This window comes from Rhinatrema bivittatum, chromosome 2 (assembly GCF_901001135.1).
Source record: "Rhinatrema bivittatum chromosome 2, aRhiBiv1.1, whole genome shotgun sequence".
NCBI lineage: Eukaryota > Metazoa > Chordata > Amphibia > Gymnophiona > Rhinatrematidae > Rhinatrema > Rhinatrema bivittatum.
In genome coordinates this window covers 216,650,451-216,674,898 of record NC_042616.1, presented here as the reverse complement: position 1 = coordinate 216,674,898, position 24,448 = coordinate 216,650,451, and positions in this window count along the sequence as shown.

The following is a 24,448-nucleotide window of genomic DNA, read 5'->3' as shown; positions in this document are numbered from 1 at the left end:
CTTTTACAGGCACCATTCTTTCTTCCAGCCACTCAACAGTGGCTTCCGCAGATGAATTAAATATCTCCGATGGTGGGTCGGAAGCTTCCGGAGCGCCGGGGCTGAGGGATGTTTCTTCAACTTGAGACCCTGTGGTCTGCTCCCCCATGGGAGTCTCAGCGTTTCCTCCTGCCGGCTGAATCCTGCCTGAGCCCGCAAACAGACACTCAATCCTCAGTTGTCTCAAATCCAGCGGAGTAGAGGTAATGTTAGTCTTTAATTTTGCCTTTCGTTTAGTGTGCGGCATGGAAAAAACTCTTGGGGTAAATATCGAAAACAGGCAAATTTCAGTTAAAATCGAGGAGAGAGGTCTGAGCGTCTCATCTATAGGGCGGCCATCTTGGACTCCCTCTCCAATGCCAGAATTCTAAGAAGTAATATGGGAGAGTTAGAGTGTATAGCAGCAAATGATAATATTGACATAATTGGCATCACAGAGACTTGGTGGAAGGAGGATAACCAATGGGACAGTGCTATATCAGGGTACAAATTATATCGCAATGATAGGGAGGATCAACTTGGTAGGGGTGTGGCACTTTATGTCCGGGAGGGTATAGAGTCCAACAAGATAAAGATCATACAAGAGACTAAATGCTCAATAGAATCTATATGGGTAGAAATCCCATGTATGTTGGGTAAGAGTAGAGTGATAGGAGTATATTACCATCTACCTGGACAAAATGGTCAGACAGATGATGAAATGCTAAGAGAAATCAGGGAAGCTAACCAATTTGGCAGTGCAATAATAATGGGAGATTTCAATTACCCAAAGGACAACGGTGCAGGAACAAATCTTCAGTCCCACCAAACTTCAAAAAATTGATATTTATTGAGTATGAATATTGAAAGCGGTGACTCCACACGTAAAAAGCATTCAATTATAACAGTCCCCCGACACGGTCCCATGTTTCGCGGTGGCTGCATCGGGAGGGACCATGGGTTTCAATAAGTTCTGTAGAAAAGAGAGTACAATATGGTGGAACATATAACAAAAGAGGCTACATAACTTAGAACATTCTTAAAGGTACATACCATTCAAAGCTGTCACGGAGCGCGAACGCCCTCATCAGTGTCAACCATTTAAAGCGGGGATTTGGCGCCAAATCACATTCCATCACGAGAATCCAGAGCCAGTCGAGAGAACCAATCGCATCGAGATACACATCACTCAAACAAGTACCATTCAATCTCTCTGTTTAGACCTCTCGGACTCACAGTATCTAACATGTATATCCACCTCTGCTCTCTCTTCCCCAGCACCTCGGCAAAGTCACCCCCCCGTAATGGAGGGTTGACCACCTCAAGTACAGAGAAAAAGAGATCAGAGATGGAATGCTCACACTGGGTCCAATGGGCCACCAAAGGTTCATCCATCCTAGAATGACGTATATTAGAGCAATGTTCCGTCATCCTCGTTTTTACCATTCTTTTCGTCTTACCCACATATAGAAGGGGGCATGGGCATTGCACAATGTATATCACACCTTTAGTGGTGCAATCTGAGGTAGATCGTAGATTAAATACCCGACCGGTATTTGGATGTTTAAAAAAGGTAGTCTGACCCGTGTGATTACACATGGTGCAATGTCCACAAGGATTATGCACCCCTTCCCCGGTGGACTCTCTCACCTGGTCTGAGAGTTTAGCATGAACTAATTGGTCACGGAGATTCCTCCCCCTTCGAAAAGTAAACCGAAGTGGACCATGAAAAATATTCGACAAAGATAGTGCATGCCAGTGTCTCCGGATCATCTTAGAAATCGATTTCCCCATTATTGAAAAAGGTAAAATACAATTATAAGCCACATCTTCCGATTCCCCCGAAGGAAGAAACAACCACTCTCGGTGAGAATAAAGAGCACGTTTAAATGCTTTTTTGACTATCCTGGCTGGATAGCCTCTCTGTAGAAACATTCTAGGGTACTGAAGGAACTAAAAAATGAAATTTCTGATCTATTAGTTAAAATTTGTAACCTATCATTAAAATCATCCATTGTACCTGAAGACTGGAGGGGAGCCAATTTAACCCCAATATTTAAAAAAGGCTCCAGGGGCGATCCGGGTAACTATAGACCAGTGAGCCTGACTTCAGTGCTGGGAAAAATAGTGGAAACTAATCTCAAGATCAAAATCGTAGAGCATAGAGAAAGACATGATTTAATAGAACACAGTCAACATGGATTTACCCAAGGGAAGTCTTGCCTAACAAATCTGCTTCATTTTTTTAAAGGGGTTAATAAACATGTGGATAAAGGTGAACCAGTAGATGTAGTGTATTTGGATTTTCAGAAGGCATTTGACAAAGTCCCTCATGAGAGGCTTCTACGAAAACTAAAAAGTCATGGGATAGGAGGCGATGTCCTTTCGTGGATTACAAACTGGTTAAAGGACAGGAAACAGAGAGTAGGATTAAATGGTCAATTTTCTCAGTGGAAAAGGGTAACAGTGGAGTGCCTCAGGGATCTGTACTTGGACCGGTGCTTTTCAATATATATATATAAATGATCTGGAAAGGAATACGATGAGTGAGGTTATAAAATTTGTGGATGATGATTTGTGGCTACGCGCACATGTTATAAAATCCGGTGTAGATTTGTGCACGCCAGGTTGCCCATATTTGTATCATTCATGGACCCCTGAAACAAATAGAGGGGTTCTACAAATTAAACAAATATTCTTCATCTCATTTGTTTCCCATTCATTTCAATGGTTCATTGAAGTCTATGGCTATGTACTGTTGAGAAAAAAAACAACTGGTAACTATAGCAACCAACTCTTGCCTGTGTGACCTCACAACCTTGTCAGATCCAAGGCAGGACAAGTTGACAGGAGACTAATCAGAGGAAAATCATAGTGTAACATCTTTTTAACTAGCTTATAGCTGCTATCTTGATCAAGTAGTGCTGACTGCTGATGTAATCTCACTGTAAAGTCCAAGCATATACAAAAAGCAGTCTGTATTTTCTCTCTAGCTCTTTGCAGAGAAGGACATGCTAGGAGAAATTAGAATCTCTCTGAGAATTAAAAAAAAACACCTTTCATTTTGGATTGGGCATTGATAAAGGGCTACTTCTACATTGTTTTGTGCTGAAGTGGTCTCATTCACTATGCCAGGAAGAGAAGCAGTGCACTGCTACTAATTTTTATTTTATTTTTTTCACTAGAAGAGAGTCAGGGTGGAAGACAGTGTGGAGATTACATTTGTGGCAGTGCTAGTTATTTTTTTTTTACTCTGGTTAGTGGGGTTAGCATAGTGTATTGAGAGACAGAGAAGACTAACCAGGCTACCAGGCTTTTTGTCTGTTCGTGTTTAACAATTTGTTTGTGTTAGGAATCAGTCAGCAGTACTACACACAGCAGAGCACACATTCACAGCATATGTGTGTGTATGTATCACAGTTCTCCAAACAGTGAGTAGCTTTGCCAACCTGCATGCACTGTTCTCTCTAAGCTATGCGTGTATGTGCATGCAACAGGTTGTAAAAGCTGCACACATAGCAAAACATTGTGGGCACATGAAATCCTGATATTTGCATTATACTGTTTGTAGTGCACAAATTTGAACGTGGCAGAAAAAGTAGCACAAAAAGAACATTTTTGCACACACAGCCTTTCAAAAATTTGAGGGAATATTGCTGCCATGCCTCAGATGTACCACCTTAGAGGTCTAATTGTTATTCTGCCTATGTGCCATTCACCTGACGGTGCCACCTAAGGGATCTTGCTGCTACTATTCTTCCTATCTGCCATGTCCCTTATGTACCAATTTAGGGGTCTTGCTGCTACCACTCTGCCTACTTGCCATGCCTATTATATACCAGAATGGGAATTTTAGTGCCTTAGTGTTGTTTGCTGTTTGGATCTCAGTCTAGTCCTCCCACCCTGTTTGTTTATTTGTTGCTTATATTGGAGTGTTTTGTCCCCAGAAAAGACATTTGAAAAAAGAAAAATTACACGTTTTTTTCTCTCACCCCATCTCTTTTCTGGTTCTCTACCTTACTGTTTGGTTGTACATCTCTAAGATCCCAGTCTAGTTCTCTCAATCCTTCTTTCTTGGTTATACTGGGGTGTGTTGTCCCTAAAACCCTCAGTCAGAAGGAAGAAAAACAGGACCAGGGGAAAAGATGTACAGAAGAGACCATTTACACAGTCAACATGGATTTACCCAAGGGAAAACTTGCCTAACAAATCTGCTTCATTTTTTTGAAGGAGTTAATAAACATGTGGATAAAGGTGAACCGGTAGATGTAGTGTATTTGGATTTTCAGAAGGCGTTTGATAAAGTCCCTCATGAGAGGCTTCTACGAAAACTAAACAGTCATGGGATAGGAGGTGATGTCCTTTCGTGGATTACAAACTGGTTAAAAGACAGGAAACAGAGAATAAGATTAAATGGTCAATTTTCTCAGTGGAAAAGGGTAAACAGTGGAGTACCTCAGGGATCTGTATTGGGACCGGTGCTTTTCAATATATATATAAATGATCTGGAAAGGAATACGTCGAGTGAGGTTATCAAATTTGCGGATGATACAAAATTATTCAGAGTAGTTAAATCACAAGCAGACTGTGATACATTACAGGAAGACCTTGCAAGACTGGAAGATTGGGCATCCAAATGGCAGATGAAATTTAATGTGGACAAGTGCAAGGTGTTGCATATAGGGAAAAATAACCCTTGCTGTAGTTATACGATATTAGGTTCCATATTAAGAGCTACCACCCAGGAAAAAGATCTAGGCATAATAGTGGATAATACTTTAAAATCATCGGCTCAGTGTGCTGCAGCAGTCAAAAAAGCAAACAGAATGTTAGGAATTATTAGGAAGGGAATGGTTAATAAAACGGAAAATGTCATAATGCCTCTATATCGCTCCATGGTGAGACCACACCTTGAATACTGTGTACAATTGTGGTCGCCACATCTCAAAAAAGATATAGTTGCGATGGAGAAGGTACAGAGAAGGGTGACCAAAATGATAAAGGGGGATGGAACAGCTCCCCTATGAGGAAAGGCTGAAGAGGTTAGGGCTGTTCAGCTTGGAGAAGAGACGGCTGAGGGGGGATATGATAGAGGTCTTTAAGATCATGAGAGGTCTTGAACGAGTAGATGTGACTCGGTTATTTACACTTTCGAATAATAGAAGGAATAGGGGGCATTCCATGAAGTTAGCAAGTAGCACATTTAAGACTAATCGGAGAAAATTATTTTTCACTCAACGCACAATAAAGCTCCGGAATTTGTTGACAGAGGGTGTGGTTAGTGCAGTTAGTGTAGCTGGGTTCAAAAAAGGTTTGGATAAGTTCTTGGAGGAGAAGTCCATTAATGGCTATTAATCAATTTTACTTAGGGAATAGCCACTGCTATTAATTGCATCAGTACTATGGGATCTTCTTAGTGTTTGGGTAATTGCCAGGTTCTTGTGGCCTGGTTTTGGCCTCTGTTGGAAACAGGATGCTGGGCTTGATGGACCCTTGGTCTGACTCAGTATGGCATATCTTATGTTCTTATTTAGCATTATCATTAAACAGTATCTGAATTTCGTCAAATTTCCGTAGATTTTTTCAAATCTACCATCTAATGCCACTGCAACCTGAGTCACAATGTCACTTACTCCCCTCAATCAGGGCACTCGGGGAAGGAGAATTACTGTTGTTATCCACCATCTTGCCAACTGCAGGCCACTATTTCTCTCATCTGTTCAGTTGAGTTTATATGCCATAAAGAAGACGCTCTAGAGCTGGTTTTTCCTGCAAAACCACATACTCTGGCACAAATTCACTTGTCCTCATTGGTTTAATCTCGCAAGATAAATAGGAGGGGTCCAATGTGCTCAGATCAGGGAGTGAGGCCTCAGAGTTGTGAAGAAGAACATTTTCACCCTCCTAACACATCACATTACCCTCAGTTCTTAATTTTCTTGTATTATTGATTTGCTAATTGCAATGTGGGCAGGTATGTACTCTGTCATTTTCCTATTATTGTAACTCTCTTAGAATTTATTAAAATAAGCATGTAATAAGTATTTTTAAATAAATAAATGAAGAACAGTGGTTGCTAATCTAGAGGTAAGAGGAGACTGATAGAGGAGGCCGGGAGAGGGGGGGGGGGGAATTAGGCAGGGGGTCCTGCATCCTGTCATGATTTCTGAGGGAGCATGTGGACTCCCCTTCCTCCAGCCTCCAATGATTGGTGTAGGGCTTGGACTTACCATTCACTGCCCTCAATTAGCATGCACCCTCTGAGGGAGATCTTCCTTCTCCTACACTCCTCTAATTATTTCAGGATGGGTGGGAGGGAACTTACCTCCCTACCTGCACTCTCTCATGGTTTGGTGGTGGGACTCCCCCCATCCCCTGCCTCAATGTTTGTGGTTACCCATGTTTTAAATCCAGCTTTGCTTAAGGCCAGCACTTCACCAATACCAGAGAGAGAACTTACTTCCCATTACAAAACTGTCGAACTTCCTGCCTCTCAATATCAGGATAGCAATGGGCGCACTAGTCTTCAGAAAGCTACTGAAAATCTGGCTTTTGAAACTGCCTTCTCAACTCAAGATGCAACTTAAGATATGCATCTCTGACAAATGCTACTGTCAGAACCTCAAGCATGATTATAATGTGGGTATAGAACCATGTTTCTTATAGGCTTATACTGCTAACACCTACATATCATTAGATGTGTATCTCCAATTTCTGGAAACGTTCCCCAACTGATATCTGCCCTAGTTGCACTACAAACGAACCCATGCATCTGTGTACACTATTCTATTTAATGTGCTTTACTTGATGCAAATTTTGTTTACGCTACTAACCTGTACTGTTACATATTTCTGTTCTGCTGTAATATGCTTTGCACTCTCTTGATGGAAAAGCGTGAAATTAATAAACAATGATAATGATGAAAATAGCCTGTCCTCTGCCTTCCTTTCTCCAATCAGCTGCCCCAATTCACCACAGCTTTCTCTCAGAAATATCTCAGTACTGTAGTCTCTTTTTCCTCACTGTCACTAGACTGCTGCTGAAATACCACATAGCTGTTTCCTCTCTCTGAGAGCCTCTCGTCTTTATTTCTGGGGTTTGTTTTTTTTTTTTTAAATCACTGTTCCTCTCTTATTTGAGTTCTCCCTTACTCTTTAGGAAACATTCTGGGTCAAATTCTCTCCTGTCAAGATGGCACTGGTCTTTTCAACAACCCAGCACTGCTGCTCTCGCAGTGTAGGGCTAACTAGGCCTTTCTATTCTTTAGAGAAAATCTTCCAGCAATGAGAGGTTCAGGAAGTGGTCTAGGTAAAATGAGTCCATCCCCTGAAAGGTTGGTCAGTGAGCTAAAGCAATGGTTCTCAACTTGGGGCCCGTAGACTTCTAGAGCTTCATAAAACCATCACAGGGGGCTCACCAGAAATGAGGCAATCAAAGTACAGCTGCTGAGAAACAAAGTAGGCTGACCTCATCTCAGCGGAGAATACTGCTAGCCCAAAGCCACACGGAGAGGAGGAGGGGAAAAGCTGGAATGATCACTTCTTTGAGGAGTCTGGACCAGCAAGGAGAGGAGGCGGGAAGAATGCAGTTGATCACTACCATGAGAAACCTCAAGTCACACAAAGAAGAGGAGAGGAAGAATACCATCTCCAGCTTCCAAATTAGCTGCTGCTCCACACGACCAGAGGAGAAAGCAAGCAGGGTGATAACCCTGAGGAATTTCTGGGCATTGCTGCATGTGGTCCGGTTGCCTTGTTGGCTTGATAGTAAGGGAGAAAATGTTGCACTGAGTGGCCATGGGGGGCAGGGTAAGGAAGCAGGAGGAAAGGGACCATTTGGGAACCAGCACTTGGGGTGGGGGGGAGAGTAAAGCACTCAAGAAGGGATGAAGGGAACTCAGGGAGTAGAGGACAGGAGGGAGAGCACTCAGTAAGATGTCATGGGGTCAGCACTCGGGAAGGGATCATGGGGAGAGCGCTAGAAAAGGTACTATGGGTGGGGTAAAGCAGGGAAAAAGGAAAGGCCCTTGGGAAGAGGCCATTGAAAAGGTAGCACTCAAAGGAATGCAGGAGGGAGAGTACTTGGGAAGCAGCCATGATGGGGGAGAAGAGCAGGCAGGAAGGTACCTGGGAAGGATCCATGGGGGCAGTATTCAGGAAAGGGCCAGGAGGGAGAGGTCCAGGGAAAGGGATACAGGGTGGAGAATGAAGGATGGAAGGTAATCAGGAAGAAATCAAGGGTGTGGAGGAGTAAGACAGGAAAGAAGGCATTTGGGAAAAGGTCATATGGACAGGCAGGAGAGAGATGACAATCAGGGATCACAAGGAAGTGTGGAACAAATGACTGCCAAGGATCAAAGAAGGGTAGGAGGGACAGACAACCAACAGAAATCATTTTGAATCTCTGCAGGTAAACTCTGTAGATACTAAAGTACTTGCAGTGATGCCAGCTGCTGAATATTTAAAGTAGAGGCATAGCCACAGGTGGGCATCAGGAGGGGTGCCCTCTCACTTTTGGCTTAGGCCCTCACCTCTAGCAGTAGGGTCACGTCCCATTGAGTCAGCCCCTTAAAGGTGCAGGAGTTAGAAGCAGCCCCTTAAAGGTGCAGGAGTTAGAAGCGTTGAAGGCATTGAAATCACTGCTGGTTGATAATCAACTGCGCCTTTAAGGAGTCTATCTTGAATGGGAAACAACATTGCCTTTGGGCTAGACATGAAAAATTTGAAGCCATCAAAGTATTTGTTTACTTTTGGCTCATGAATAGGCTTCAGGTAGTCCAGAATGCAGCCATGAGAGTAGTATCTGCTGTATAAGAGCATCATCCATTACCCTGGTACTTCATGATTTGCATTGGCTCCCAGGGGAAGCTTGATGTTAGCATTTTGTGCACTAAGAAGGAATGTTCCAGTTTATTTAAATAAGTTAGAATGGTATCACCCAAGGCATCGGTTGCATTCCAGTCAGGATGCGCTTTTGGTTCCCTCCTTAAGAAGATGAGGCGGGTTTGCACGTGAGCCAGAGATTTTGCGGCAGTAGCCACTTCATTGTGGAATTAATTGCCGGGGGATGCTAGGTTAGAACCGAAATATTGTAAGTTCTCAAATGGGCAAAGACCTGTTTTTTGTTTTTTTTTTCATAACTTGAATGGTAGATTAGTAGGACTACTATTTGATTGAGGCCAAGGGAGAGGATTTCATTTTATATCGATGGTTTATAACACTTTTACTTGATGTGAAACAGTTTTCTGACTGGGATCGCTCTTGCCATAATTTGACATCTTTGCACGTTAGATGCCTTTTCTATGTCATTTTAAGGTTTGCTTTTTTCCTGTGATTTAGGGATGTTACTATTTATTTGTATTTTTATATTAATTTTTTTTTAATTCTTTATTTATTGATTTATATAATTGTTACAAGAATCCACTTGTACAAGAATGTCCTACATACAGTATTTAGGTAAGTGTCTCACAAAATAATAATTAAGAAAAAAATATTCTGTATCTGTAGGTTAATAAAAGTAAAGCGGGAGAGCTTAACAATGAGCGTTTTTAAACACAAAACATAATTATATATTTAAAGGAGGTGTCGTGAGAGGTTTCTCCGTTATTACTTTACATACACCTAAACAGCCTGTCTAAATGGGGTTAGGATGAGAATCAAGAAAGGTCCTCAAATGTAATGGATCTTGAAATACATATCACTTTCCCTGGTATACCAAACAACATTTGCATGGGAATTGAAGTTTAAAAGACATTCCCTTCTGCACAGCCTCTCCTCTCATCTCGAGAAAATTTTTTCTCCTCATTTGGATTTGTTTTACAAGGTCTTGATAACACCACTCTTTTTGGCCAAAAAATAACGTCTGACTGTTTCTAAAGTAATTTTTGAAGACATTATTTTTGTCCATTAGAAAAGTAAACGTAACTAGTAGTGGTCTTTGACACGAAACAGTCATTTCTTGAGATGAATTCAGAAGATTTGACAATTCTGGTATATCTTGTTGTTCATTATCTTCTTTCTCATTTGAATAAAGATAGTAAGCTTTAGATATCATAGGTTTCAATTCCTCCGGGATTTTCAATATTTGAGAGACATAGAGCTTAAAAAGATCTATTGGAGAAATATTTTTTAGAACAGGGAAATTTAGAAATCTTAAGTTATGAGCTCTCAAAACATTCTCAACTTTTTCTAATCTTTTATCAAATTCCAATTCCTTTTGAATTATCACTGAATTCACTTGCTCCACTGACATGATTTTTTCTTCCAGTTTTTCAATTTTATCTTTCTGCGTTTTTATTTTGGTTCCCTCCTTAAGAAGATGAGGCGGGTTTGCACGTGAGCCAGAGATTTCACGGCAGTAGCCACTTCATTGTGGAATTAATTGCCGGGGGATGCTAGGTTAGAACCGAAATATTGTAAGTTCTCAAAATGGGCAAAGACCTGTTTTTTGTTTTTTTTTTCACAACTTGAATGGTAGATTAGTAGGACTACTATTTGATTGAGGCCAAGGGAGAGGATTTCATTTTATATCGATGGTTTATAACACTTTTACTTGGTGTGAAACAGTTTTCTGATTGGGACCGCTCTTGCCATAATTTGACATCTTTGCACGTTAGATGCCTTTTCTATGTCATTTTAAGGTTTGCTTTTTTCCTGTGATTTAGGGATGTTACTTTTTATTTGTATTTTTATATTAATTTAATACATCGCTTTGGGCTGGGAAGGCAATTAATAAATATTTTTTAAAAGATAAATAAATAAACTGCTATCCTTGCTGTGGTTGTTCAATCCAAAGACCACTGCAGGCATTCTGAGCCTTGAGCCAGAACAGCATTCTGGGCAATAAGCGATCCTTTGATGTCAACCATTCTCTTTGTTTGACTGCAGAGCTCTTTTTTTTTTTTAAACTTTGAACACCTACTGGACTGTGTTAGCTTCAGCCAGAGCTACAACCGCACCCACCCTTCCATCCTTCTGCAATAGCTTTAGATTATGTGCAACACTGGAGTAAAAGCTGGTCTTTGCCTCAGCACTGGAGAGGATGCTCGTATAAATGAGATGGTCAGATGCCAGTGCCTTCTGGAATCATAGTAGGCATAGTTTCTTCCCTGGCATCGACTGGAGAGATGTGCTGGGGGTCTCCTTCTATACCTTGCAGACTCTCTCGGTTAGACATTATGTGAGGGCATGTGTTGGCCATCTTGGGCGTGTGTATCACAGCCTTCAGTATGATGCCATCACCTTCCTATTCCAATTCCTCTACAAGTTCCTACTCCTCTGCTTCCTCTACATTTTTTTTTACCTCCTTGACAGACAGATGTGTGCTTTAGGTCTGGTTTTCCCTCTCCTGGAATTCTCTTCTCTTCTTTTACCTCCTCCCTTAGATTCCAGATGTACTTCTGTTTCTGCCCTCAGCACTGAAAACCAGCCCCTTATGCCAGGCTTATTGGTATAAATGTTGGCAGCAAAAGGGACTAAACCATGAGGAAAAGAGTATTGTGCATGCTCAGTTTAGTGTGTATACATTAATTTATGTAGCATCTACACAGCCTATATTTTTGGAGTTAGTGTGCACATTAATAGCGTACACAAACTATTGAGACAAATTTTTTGGCACAAATACTAAAATAATTTTAGTACATTGCACATTAAGCAACATTTTAGCTAGCATATGCATCTTAGTGCATAGGCCTCCTGGTGTCCAGATTTAAGATGCACATGTACCAGGTTCTGGAAGGTACCACAGTTTAAGTCTCTGGCCAAGTACTGTCACAGTAATGACTGTGCTAGCCATAAGGAGAGTTTCTAAAATAGGGCAAAATTGTGTGGTAGCTGTAGATGGTTCCATCACCCTCTAGATTCTTGTTCTGATTGAGCAGACAAAGGCAAAAATCACTAAGCCAAACAAATTAGTTAGAGGTTGATATTTAGCACAATTTAGCTGAAATTAATAACACTTCACATCTCGCGAAGAGCCCAGTCAGATACCTATTGAGAGAGAGAGACTATTTATAAGGCCTTCATAGTAACCAACTATTTATACCACTATAGGAGGGCCAGCTAGTAGCTCAAGGTGAGTTGTTGGTGGTGGTTTAGGGGACAGTTTTACATGTAGTGTGAGACGTATGAACAGCACAGTACACCTTTGTGAAGATTTGAGGTCATTTGGAGAAAGAAAAGTCTCACAAAGATGATATTTCTACAATTTCTACAATGTTCTTTCACCTTAGCTTGATGGACTCTATAACAGAGTACTATCAAGCTAGGGCGAGAGATCATAGTTGAAATCTCAACTTTGTGAGACTTTCCTCACTCAAATGACCTCAAATCTTCACCGAGGTATACTTTGCTGTTTGTACGTCTCTCTCTCTCTCTCTTTCGCCAAAATGCAATTCCAAACATTTAGCACAAAGTGCATTATGGCCATATCACACAGCCTAATGCCAGGAAAAAAGGTGTAGTTATTTCCAGTGTTAAAACCATGCGATAGCGCCCCTCATAAAACTAACTCCTTTGAATACTATCACCCAAACTCCTCCCCAATCGCACCCCTCCCAAAAATTTGCATTCGCGCTGTTCAGTAACATGATAATCGCATACTTTATGGCGTTCACACATGCGTGAAGGCCATAACACATTTTGATGAATGACCCTATTAGCTGGCTAAATGGCACTGTTTGAATAATGGGTCATGCTGAGTGGTGGCCATTTAGCTAGTTAACTGTTTATCTGACTAAACAGCCAGATAAGTAAGGGGCAGGACAGGGGTTAACAGGGCAGAGTTACTTACCCAGCTAGATATGAGATAGCCACGTCACTGAATATCTCAGCCAAGTTAGCCAGTTTATCTGGCTATCTTCCTGAACTAAACAGTGGCTAAATATTGTCCTCTTTGTGATTATTTGTTGTTAAACATCATATATTACAGCCATAGTACATCTAAAATTTACATACAGTATGGAGTGAATTTCCAAATGGGGTTTATGTGTAAAAATTGAATAAATGTGCATATATCCTATTTTATAACCTTCTAGTATGCACATATTTTTATCAGGGGAAAAAAGGGATGGTCTAGGTTTGTTCTGGGGAGAGTTCAGAAGTATGCACATTAGGTGTATTCATTAGCAAATGTGTGCACTTTTACACCTGCTAATTGACTCGCACAAGTGAAATTGAATTTGTCTGTTGTCTGCAGTTTTTGTATGGGAGGTCTGGATGAACTGGTAAGGCTCATGGTCAAGTATTAGAAGTGAACTGGAGAAGGTCTGGGGGAACTGATGGAGGTATCTGTCAATTAGTGATTCCAAGTATTTGCACAAGTATTTTCAAAATGGTATAAGCACATACTTTATAAAATACCTCCCTCCATGTTTAATTCTAGGTGTTTATTCATGCAATGCTGCAATTATTTTGCACGTGAAATATACTTATGTACATTTATAAAATGGTTAGAGAAAGTATATGTTTTATTGCATTGTAAATATATGCATGTACGTTTGGAGCAGAAATACTCGGTATTTTATAAACTGTGCAGTTCCTGCCACATAGTTTATAAAATACTAGCATTAATCTCTGTGAATTCACCTATGTGCGCATATGCTGTACCATGGATAGGTTTGAAAACTGGGCTTGCTATGGTTGATAGTATTCAAAGGAGTTATATATGTAAATGTAACATATTATTGTAGCAATATTCAAAAGCCCATTTACGTGCTAAACGTGCACTTATGCATGTAAAAGCTATGGACAATGCAATGGCATATATTGTAGCAATTTTCAAATGTTCACTTACACAGGTAAAGCCCTTCTCATGTGTAAAACCCAGTTTTATGTGTGTAAATCCTTTTGAAAATGAACCCCATGTGTACATATTTGTCATATAGATTGTGTACAGTTTAATCATTATTTTCAGCATTTGGTTACTTGTCATTTGTAAGTCACTTAAGTAAAGGTAAATGTAACATTCCAAATGGTTTCACATAAAAGTGAGAAAAAGGTGATCTCTTGATATATTACAAGTCTTTCATAGCATGAAATAACTATCAGCTATTATTTTACTCCTGACATTTTTATTTTTAAGGGAATTTCACTTGATTTGTGCTGCCGAGTGCTGACGTCCCTGATATGTTGTTTCCAGTGACCTTACATCCAAAACTAGCAGCGTGTGACATTTGATGGTCCAGATAAAACACATTAATGGAGAAAAAGGAGGTGATATTTTACTGGCCATAAATTATGTTTAAATAACTCTGAATTTATTTTAAACTCTTCAGTACTTTTTACTGTCTTCCCAATAAATGTATTTATTACCAGTGACTTGTTTCTGTTTCCTTGGCAAGGCAGTTTGCTTAGCCTATATATATATATATATGACCTAATCCCGCTTACCTGACAATAGCAAAATATCACAATCAGGATTCAGGTGCCTCAGTTCAAGTCATTTTTAAAAGGCAATGAAAAAAATAGGGAGGGACCATTTTCTTACCTTTGACCTTAAACTCTCTCTCTTGGGCCCTTCAACAGACTCTTCCCTGGTCACTTGGCATAAAAGTAGAGCACGGGTAGTATTTGGGAGGGGAGTCCAACATTATTGTTTTTTTTTAATTAAAAAAAAGTGTTTAGCCCTCTTTTGGAGCCTCATTTCCTCTAAGAGAATTTTGTTTATATTTAGAACATAAGAACATAAGAAATTGCCATATTGGGACAGACCAAGGGCCCATCAAGCCCAGCATCCTGTTTCCAACAGAGGCCAATCCAGGCCATAAGTACCTGGCAAGTACCAAAACACTAAGTAGATCCCATGCTACTGATGCCAGTAATTGCAGTGGCTGTTCCCCTAAGTCAACTTGATTAATAGCAGGTAATGGACTTCTCCTCCAAGAACTTATCCAAACCTTTTTTTAAACTCAGCTACACTAACTGCACTAACCACATCCTCTGGCAACAAATTCCAGAGCTTAATTGTGTGCTGAGTGAAAAATAATTTTCTCCAATTATTTTTAAATGTGCTTCTCGTTAACTTCATGGAGTGCCCCCTAGTCCTTCTATTGTCCAAAATAGTAAGTAAATGGGAACACAAAACTGTCGCAAGGCATTATGGAGCAACTTTTAGGGGAAATTCTACCCCATAAGCATTGTGGGACCAATATTTTGTGATATTTAAGAATCTATGGTGTTAGCTGGCTAGATCCTGGGAGGTGAATATTTCATCCCTAAGAGTGGCTAAATCTAGCCACTGGCCATTCAAAAACCGGGCAGTCCCTGAGAGATTCCTTCTCATGGGGGAGGACTTAGCCAACTCACATTGATTTCCTAAATGGACAAGCAGGATGATCATCGGTTGAATATTGGTGCTTATGGGGTAAAATTCCCCCTGAAAGATGCTCCATAATGTCCTTGGTCATTTGTGTGTCATATATCATGTTCACTTTAACCAAATGCAAACAAAATTGTCCTCTGATGGCAACACATGAAGCACATCCCAGATTCTTGTGAAAACATTTGTGCAGTCAAGAAGCAATCAGCGGTCCCAAGAGTACTTTACAAGGGTTCTTTCCATGGGAGCCAGAGTTACAAGACCCTAGGGTTGAACATATAGAACCCAACATTCAACCTCAGGGAGTCCAGCAAAGTTATCTGGATAAACTTATCTGGCTAACGTATACCATATATTCAGCAAAATGTGTGAACTGCTGAAAATACGCAGCTATCTTAAAGTTAGCCATATAAGTGTGAGCCAGATAATGTTAGCACTGTCTCGTGACATGACAAGATTTATCCGGCTGAGGCCCTGATTTACTTAAGCTTTTCTCTCAAATCTGTGTCTATGGGAAAATGCTTAGTAAATGAGGCCCTAAGTTTGCTGTATAATACTGAATATTGGTATTAGCCAGCTAACTTATCCAGAGAAGTTTTGTACTCCCCAGAATACCACCAGAACACCCTCAAATAATCTGGACACATTTTGTCCAACTAATCACCTGGGGGGTCATCTACTAAGCATTTTTCCTATAGACACAGAATGGAAGAAAACATTTAATAAATAGGCCTCAATAGCCTGATAACTTGGGGGCATTGAAACTGGTGGGAATTTCAAAACCTATAGTAGTTTGTCCAGCTAAGTCCCAAACATAGCTGGTTAAATTGTTTCAATATGGACCTCATAGTGTTTTAACCTCTTTATGCAAATCAAGACACCACAATGCTGTATGTTCCCAATGACTTCTTACTCTGAAATTAACTCAACAAAAATTATCTTGTAATCTTACTATTCATACTTCATCACCCCATGCATGATCTTGCAATCAAATCTTAGATCAATATCTTGATGCCAATTAGTAATAACCGCCCACTACTCTGAAATGTCTGGAATGTTGTAGGAAGTGTCTCCAAGGATATTCTGGTAAATCCCTTCCAGTAAAAGAGCTTTCTCTGCCACCTGGCAGGTAAGCTTCCACAATTTTTGTGAGAGGTGAGGCACTTCTCTTCTCTCCAATCAAGGGAAATCCCAGCGGGTAGTTTCTCACTCCTTCTCAGCCTAGAGGCAAAACTGATGGAGCAGGGGCGTCACACAAGCAGAAGCAGCCAGGAAAGACAGGACAGTTAGAGACTCAAGAAGGCAGGGGGAGCTCTAAAGAGAGGTCCAGGGGGAACAATGCTTTAAGGAAGAAAGAAAAAAATAAACAAGAGTTGGCCTGGGGGGGGGGGGAGGGGTTGCAGCCAGAAGGAACAGGAAGCACAGGGCTGCTGGGAAATATAGTTTTAAGATCCTTGGCAGAGAATTAATTAGGATCAAGGTAGCGGCCAAGGAAAGGCTTGTTACTGATTGGGAGACCCAGCTGGGGCTAGTTACAGAATCAGAATCAATCCTAAGCTAGAGAGAATTCTGCCTTTCAGAGAGAGAGACAGAATCAGATGGGGAGCCCAGAGGGAAAGGGCTTACCTGGACCAGAAGCATAGATGCCTGCAACCTTTGCTTTGACTTTTAAATCTGCAAAAGGTATAGTTGGGAAATAAGTGCTAGGAAATTGGGCAGGCCTACACCTAAACTATTAATGTACCTTACTGGAGGAACTGGAAAGTAAACACTGGTTTATGGAATAAAGCTGTTCTGACTGCAAGTAGCTGGCTCTGAGAAATGTGTTTCAGAAAACCGTTAGCAGATTGTGCAGGGCCCAGCTGGCAGCTGATACACAAACCTGCTTACCTTTAGAAGTCTTTCTACCCCCCAGAAATGCAAACTTAGGGCCTCATTTTCTAAAGTATCACAGGCCTGCGATACTTTAGGGAATGAGGGGCGGGGGGAAGAAACGGGGGGGGCGGGTCTGCACTAGCCGGCAGCAATCGCACCGTCGTGGTGCGATCGCTGCCGGTTTCGCACCCAATAGCGCCACCATAGAAAGTATCGCTATTGGGTACGAACTCGGACGTGAAAAGGGCCTTACCTTTTCGTCGTCCGCGGTGTCTTCGCGGAGTCGGCCCCGGTGACGTCCCGACTCCTCCTCTTCCGGGGCTGACTCCGCCCCCATTTTGGTATCGTACGCAATAAGGGACGTTTCGCGTGCGATCCATTTAGAAAATAAGGCCCATAGAGGGCAATTTTCAAAGGAATTTTCATGAGTAAAAGGCATTTTACCTATATAAATCAGCTGCCTGAAAATCGGTTATCATACATGCAGGTAAAATTATGCACATTGTTCAACAGCACACATACTTTTACCTGAATTTTAGTGTAGGTATTCCCAGATTTGGATTAGGCCAGAGGAGATAACTATGTGCAAACGTTTGATAGGAAAAAGTATCCACTGAAAAAACAAGGGCACATTTCTGTGGGTACTTTTCCCTGGGGCAATATTCAAAGCAAAAGTACATGCACATTTTCCTTGGAAAATTGGTGCAAAGATTATGGTGCAAAGAACATATGGACATTGTAGCAAGGTCAGCAGTTTGAAAATTGCCCCAGTAGAAGTCAATTTTCAAAGCTTTTCCGGTGGGCAAACAGATAAAAGCAGGTACAAATGTATATAGGTACACTGGACCTGCTATTCCCCTGCCAGACAAATTTTCAGAGGAAAACTCCACAGAGGGTTTCCCTTTGAAAATGTGCTTGCAGTCCCTCTCTCTAATCTTTTATCCTCCCCATCCCTTATCCTTGATCTTTCCTTTCTTCTCACTCATTCCCAATCTTCCCTCCTTAATTTAATTATTTATATACCATTCAAGGTACATATTTACAAGATAAAAGCCTCTCCCCCTTCTCCCTCTCTTCCCCAATACTGTTTCCTTCTCCTTTTCCCATCTTTGATCCTCCTTTCCTCATTCCTAATCCTTCCTCCCTCTCCTGTTCTCATTCCCAATCATCCCTCCCTCTCCTCTCTCCATCCCTGAGATCTCCTTTTCCTCTCTTCTGTCTTTTCAATACCTGAGATCCTCCATCCATGCAATTCACAAAAGATCAAAATATATTATGCTGACACAAGGCAAGTTTGGAAAACTCATTTTTATTATGTAAAATTATTCAAATTTATGCAAATATGCCCCAGAATTTCAGAAACTTTGCCACACATTTTTTTTTAGTTCTTGCCACAGAATCTACCCCTGATCTGCCACAGAAAATTAGGTGCTGTGACTAGAGCATGTGAATTCCATTCTCTAAAATTCACAGCACTTTATTAAACTTCACTGATAATCTTGCTGAGTTGCTACAAAGTGCTGCATGGAGAATGGAGAGGATGACTAGAGCCACTATGGCACATCCTCACAACACCAGGAGGGATGTGAAATAGAAAGTTACAGAGAAAAGTACTCCTTTAGGTTTTTACTATTTAATGCAGTGCAAACCAGTATTGCACTACCCAGCAGTTTTCACAAACTATTACTTTCTAGCCCAACAAATACTTACAGTAACTGAATGTAATCTGTTCTGCAGTGTTAAAAAGCAGAATATAAATCAAACAAAATAAATAAATGAAATATGTTTTCATGTTTGGTGGCAGCTGGGGGATATATCCATGTCTCAGCATTTTTGGACATCTCACAAGGGAAGCTTGGGCTCAAATCCCATTGATTCTCCTTGTGACCTTGGGCAAGTCATTCCACAGTCCATTGCTTCAAGTACAACCCTTAAGGCCCTATTTACAGGGACGGTAACTTTCAAACCAGCGTGTGGACGCACATTTGCGCTTGCGCCCAGGGATGCATCCATTTTATAACATGTGTGTGCATGATATAAAACAGTCTGGCCAGGTGCACATGTGCACCAAACATTAAGTGGGAGCGTGCATGTGTGCACAAAGCCCGCTTCTACTGCGTAAATCAGGGAATTTTAAAAGTGGTGCGCACCAACGCCATTGCGAGTTAGATCAGTTTGTTCCCAGTTCACCCAGTTAAGGAGTAGGTCCTCCAAACCTTCCCTAGTTTAATAGCCTTCATGCCCCCCTAGTTAGCCCTGACCCTTGAAACCCCGCAGATCTGCCTATTTTTCTTTATTTTATAACTTACACCTCCTCCAAGGCAGAAGTAAACTCATGTGGCAGGGGGTTTGGGCGCGCACCCAGGCACATAAGTATTTATATGTACATGGCTGGTACATGCCCTGAAATTCCCATTCCCCACTCAGGCCACGCTCATGCCCCATCCCTTTTTGAAAACTATAGAGATGAGCGCGCTGCGGGAGATACATGCGTATCTGGGTGGCTTTTAAAATCTGCTTGGCATGCACAAGCCCGACCTAATCGCGCATCCCATAATTAATGCACGTGCCAAGCCTTTAAAATTCTCCTTTAAGCATTGTTCCCACAGAGACAAAATGGGAGAATATTTTTAGTAAATCACCCTTTTAAACTGTAAGAAATGATTGTGAAATATCAGGACTGCTTATTTAATGTTATTATTGCTTTTCTGTAATAAATGAAAATCAATAAAACAAATAATTCAAAAAAAAATTGTAATTCCTCTGGGAACAGAGAAATACCTACTGGACCTGAATGTAACTTGCCTTGCATTACCAATAAAAATGCATGAACTAAATGTAAATAAGCAAACAAATCTCAACTTATATGGAACTTTTTAAAATCTAAAATACTTCAGTGAAACAATATCACTATATCTGCAGTGCATAACAAATACCTTACTTTAAATAGCTACCTCAGGCCTAGATTCATCAGTCTGCTATATTTATATTTATAGCAGACTGATGAGCCGAGCGAAAAAAAAGGGGCAGAGATGAAATTGTGCAGCTGGCCGCATCGCAGTGCTGCGTTTTACCCGCTGCGGTTGCAGCTGGGTCACACAGCTTTGCGCCCTTAGTGCCGTGGGAAAAGGTGTAGTTATTTCCGGTGGTGTTGCCGGGACTTAACTCCGCCCAAACCCTGCCCACACTCCTCCCCTTCCCCTAATTTGCATGGTACTGCTGCGATGCGGCCGGTATCGCTTGCGATAAGGCCTTTACACACACGATACTGGCACTTTGCAGCTTGATGAATGACCCGGTCATTGAGCTAGAGTTGCCAACTAGCTCCAGATTTTGAGGACAGGCTGATCCAGTCCTGGTTTTACCCCACTGCATGCAGGGACTTGTAATCTTGCTTTTCTAAGGGACTGCAGTAGGGAAGTCAAAACTACAAGCCCCAGGATGCAATGAGATAAATCCAGGACTGGATCAATCTGTCCTGAAAATCTGGAACCAGTTGGCAACCCACCATTGAGCTGAAGGGGGTCCTTGAGATTTACCAGTTGAATGGATTGATAGAGTTTTATATTGGGTATAAGTCTGACTCTCATATACCTCAGGCACTGAAGTCTGGATTCCTGTATATGTATTGTATAATAGCAGCCTACATCTTGATTTTAATACAAAACAATATTATACAACTCATGCTTGGACTACAAATTCTCGAAGCACCCCCTTCAATTAGATTCTCTTGCTAATTACATAATTAACATATCAGAGATGGCCTCATGATATATATGGTAAAATTAAAAAAAAAAAAGATTATTTCTCAGCTCCTAAGAATCATTGGAACCATGGTAGAAATGCATTTAAAAGGATACTTTTAACACATTACCAGGCAAAGGAGACTAGTTAAGAGAATCCTGAGCCTCAGCCAGTGCATAGATCTTCTAACAAAGGCAAGCTATGAGAAAGAAATGCTGCAACAAATTGGGATAATCTAGGAAAACTCACAGGGTGCCTTTATTCCTTTGTTTGATTTCTCCAAATAACTGGGTGTGAAGGAATATCGCACTGAAAAAACACACACAGAAGGTTTTATACTATTAAGCAGTCCATGAGGTTTACAATTAGCAGATGAAGATGGGATGAAATAGCACTGCAGCATTTTCCAGAGTCATCCCAGCCTAGCTGAAATGTAACATCTCATTAGTGTGAGGCCCTGATGATTATCTGCTAATCTCTTCCATCCATTACTGATAGATGCCTTCCAAAAAGACCTCCGCATAAATAACATTCCAGCCAATCAAGTAAACATAATTTCTCTAATCTTTGTCGTTAACCCCCATTTTGTATAATTCACACTTTTACGACTTACCATGATGTTGCCCACATAATTTAACTCTCATGAGATTTCCATTATTAACCTATTTACCGCATTTTAAGTAGAATACATCTCGGCATACTGTATCGCTGCTGTGGGTAAGGAGCAGTATTAATAGCTCAGGAGTCAGGCGCTATATTCATAAGGAAAAAAAAACCCAACAAAACCCCAGCAAACACTGACTAATTGATTAAGCATTGCAACTGTTCCTGAAGAGAATGATTTGATTAGGGTAATTTATAGTGATTGTATCTTTTGTCATCATTTGTCTTTGAAAACACAGCAGAAAACTGCTTGGGAGTGCATGCAGCTGCCAGTGTGAGATATGGTGTGTAGTGCATCATCAGTTACAGTACACCGCCTAATTCTGTACCTTTCCAGCTAGTCAAATATCTAATCACAAAAAAAAAAAAAAAAAAATCCGCAGTTGCAATGTGCGGTCTAAACTTTTCTTGTTTTTCCTTATGAAAATATTTGGGGTTGCTCATTGCTCTGCTTTCTGTACCATAAACATTTATTTAAATAGAGCTGTCTCTTCAGTAATGAAGAATGAAGGGAAAACAATGGTCTGATTTTGACAAATTAACTTGTGATTTGGAGAGTCAGTGAAGCAAAGAAGAGACATTCCTAACTATACTAATTAAATGAGCTTGTAACATTTATTTTAATGCAATGGGAACCAGCCACATGAAGATGAACATTATAATTTATTTTGCGGTGACATTATGAAAAATTTCTCTGCTGCAGATAATCTACAAGAACAAATCTCATCAGCATCTAAGTTTGTGTATGAAATTTACATCCTTAACATCGAGTGACCTTCCCCAGCAAGGGAGGCAGATTTGTGTCTCAAGCTGAAAAATCTGACAGCCTTAACTTGAAAATGTGTAGCATTTTAAAACAGTTGCAGTGAAAACCACATCAACTTTTTTTATGGTGCTATGCAGATGCAAAATATCTCAGTCCATTTTATGTGGAATGCAAATGCAACTCATTAGTTCAAAAACATTTTTTCATGAAGGGCTGCTGAGTATTTTCAGGCAGATGAGGAGATGTAGTTTCGGCCAAAAATAAATATGGCATGTTCATTTAATTGCATTTAAAATTGTTTCCTTCTCACCAGCATCCCATTGCTATTGCAATGAAAAGATTTAGGAAAAAAGATAGAGTGTTTAGTTTCTTCTAACAAAATATTCCTTATTCTTGTGTGCATCAGTTAATAAGATGATGAGTGAGGGGAAAGGTAATATTATTACTCATCCAAATTATTTGGGCTTCATAAAGATGAACAGAGCCGAAAACCTTTCTGGCAATTGTCATGAGAGCAAACATTTGGTAAAAGAAAAAGTCATGAAGTACAAAAAGGATATTTGGAATACACAGGAAGAAAAGCTACCATACATGTTGCTTTAACACCCTTCGCTCTGCCCAAAGACCTGTCTATAAGCACTAAGTCACCCAAATAATATTCACCTTTTATTCACCTTCATCAGCCTTCAGATCACAAATTTACTTCTGCTCAAGGCCAGGAGTAACTCTAGACTCAAGTTCTGTTGCAACCATGCAGTTTCTATTTATTACTATGAAAGTGATTTTGACATTTTAAAAATATGTTGTTGATCTGGAAAAACAAGACAACTTCCTCTAGCAAATTTTCATCTTTTCTCTGGGTAAAACAGTACTTTACCCACAGAAATAGCCTGTTATAATATTGTCCACCTAATGTGTGGGTAAACCTATGCATGTATAGATTATATGTGTGTACGTTTATCAACAGTCAGCAGAGGCATTCCTGATGACGAAGATGGAGAGATATTTGCATTTATGAGAGAATTTTTGTATTTTTAAATGTATGCACATAAGTTTTCTCAAAAACATTTTAGCAAAAATCGGCAGGTGAGTAGGTAGTTTTGGTGGTTTACTTTTCAAAGCAAAATTACATATGTAAGTGTGCTTTGAAAATTGGAATAACTTATCTGCATTTCTCATTTAAAATGTATGTGGGCTGTGACAAAATTACCTCCATATAATATTGTGATAATGCACAGATATATTAACAACAATGACTTACTCACAATAACTGCTAAGAACACTAGGAAAGATTAGTGTACATTAGGCATGTGTAGAGTCAAAAAATGTGTTTCAGTTCATGTATTCATTTTGTAGGTATAGTCATTCATTAGGTTAATTTCAAATGAAAAAAAAATTCTATTTGTTCATTTGTTTACCATTTTGGTCAATGAGGGAAGCCCTAGCTTGATGCATCTCTACCTGGGTACTATCAAGCTAGGGTGACAGAACATTGTAGGAATCTCATCTTTGTATATCTTTCCTCATTCCAAATCACATCCAATCTTCACTGATGTATACTGTGCTGTTTGTACATCTGACTGTGCATGTAAAACTGGCCCCAAAACCTTAGACCACCCCAAGATCTCACCTCGAGTTACTAGATCACCCTCCTATAGTGGTATAAATAGTTGACTACTAAGAGAACCTTATAAAGAATCTCTCTCTCTCTCTCTCCAGCCCAAAAAATAAGAAAATGCCTGTTGCGTTGCTAAAATAGCATATGAAATTTATAGCATTTTGATGAATCTAGGTCTAAGATACTAAGACTGGTTTGGAGTGGTGCTGGCGATTAAAAACAGAAATGGTAGGAACAGAGCAATGCAGCAAGAAGAAATTCCCAAAGTGACCTTGAGGGCTGAGGTGGGAAGAGGAAGAATTGCATCAACAGCCAATGGCACCAGGAGAGGGGCAAAGTGGTACCTTAAGTGGAATGAAGTGCACAAGGATTGACACAGCAAGAATGCAAAGCAATGGATGGCCAGGGCAAGATCATGACTCAGCCAGTATCATAGGAGAAAGGGATTT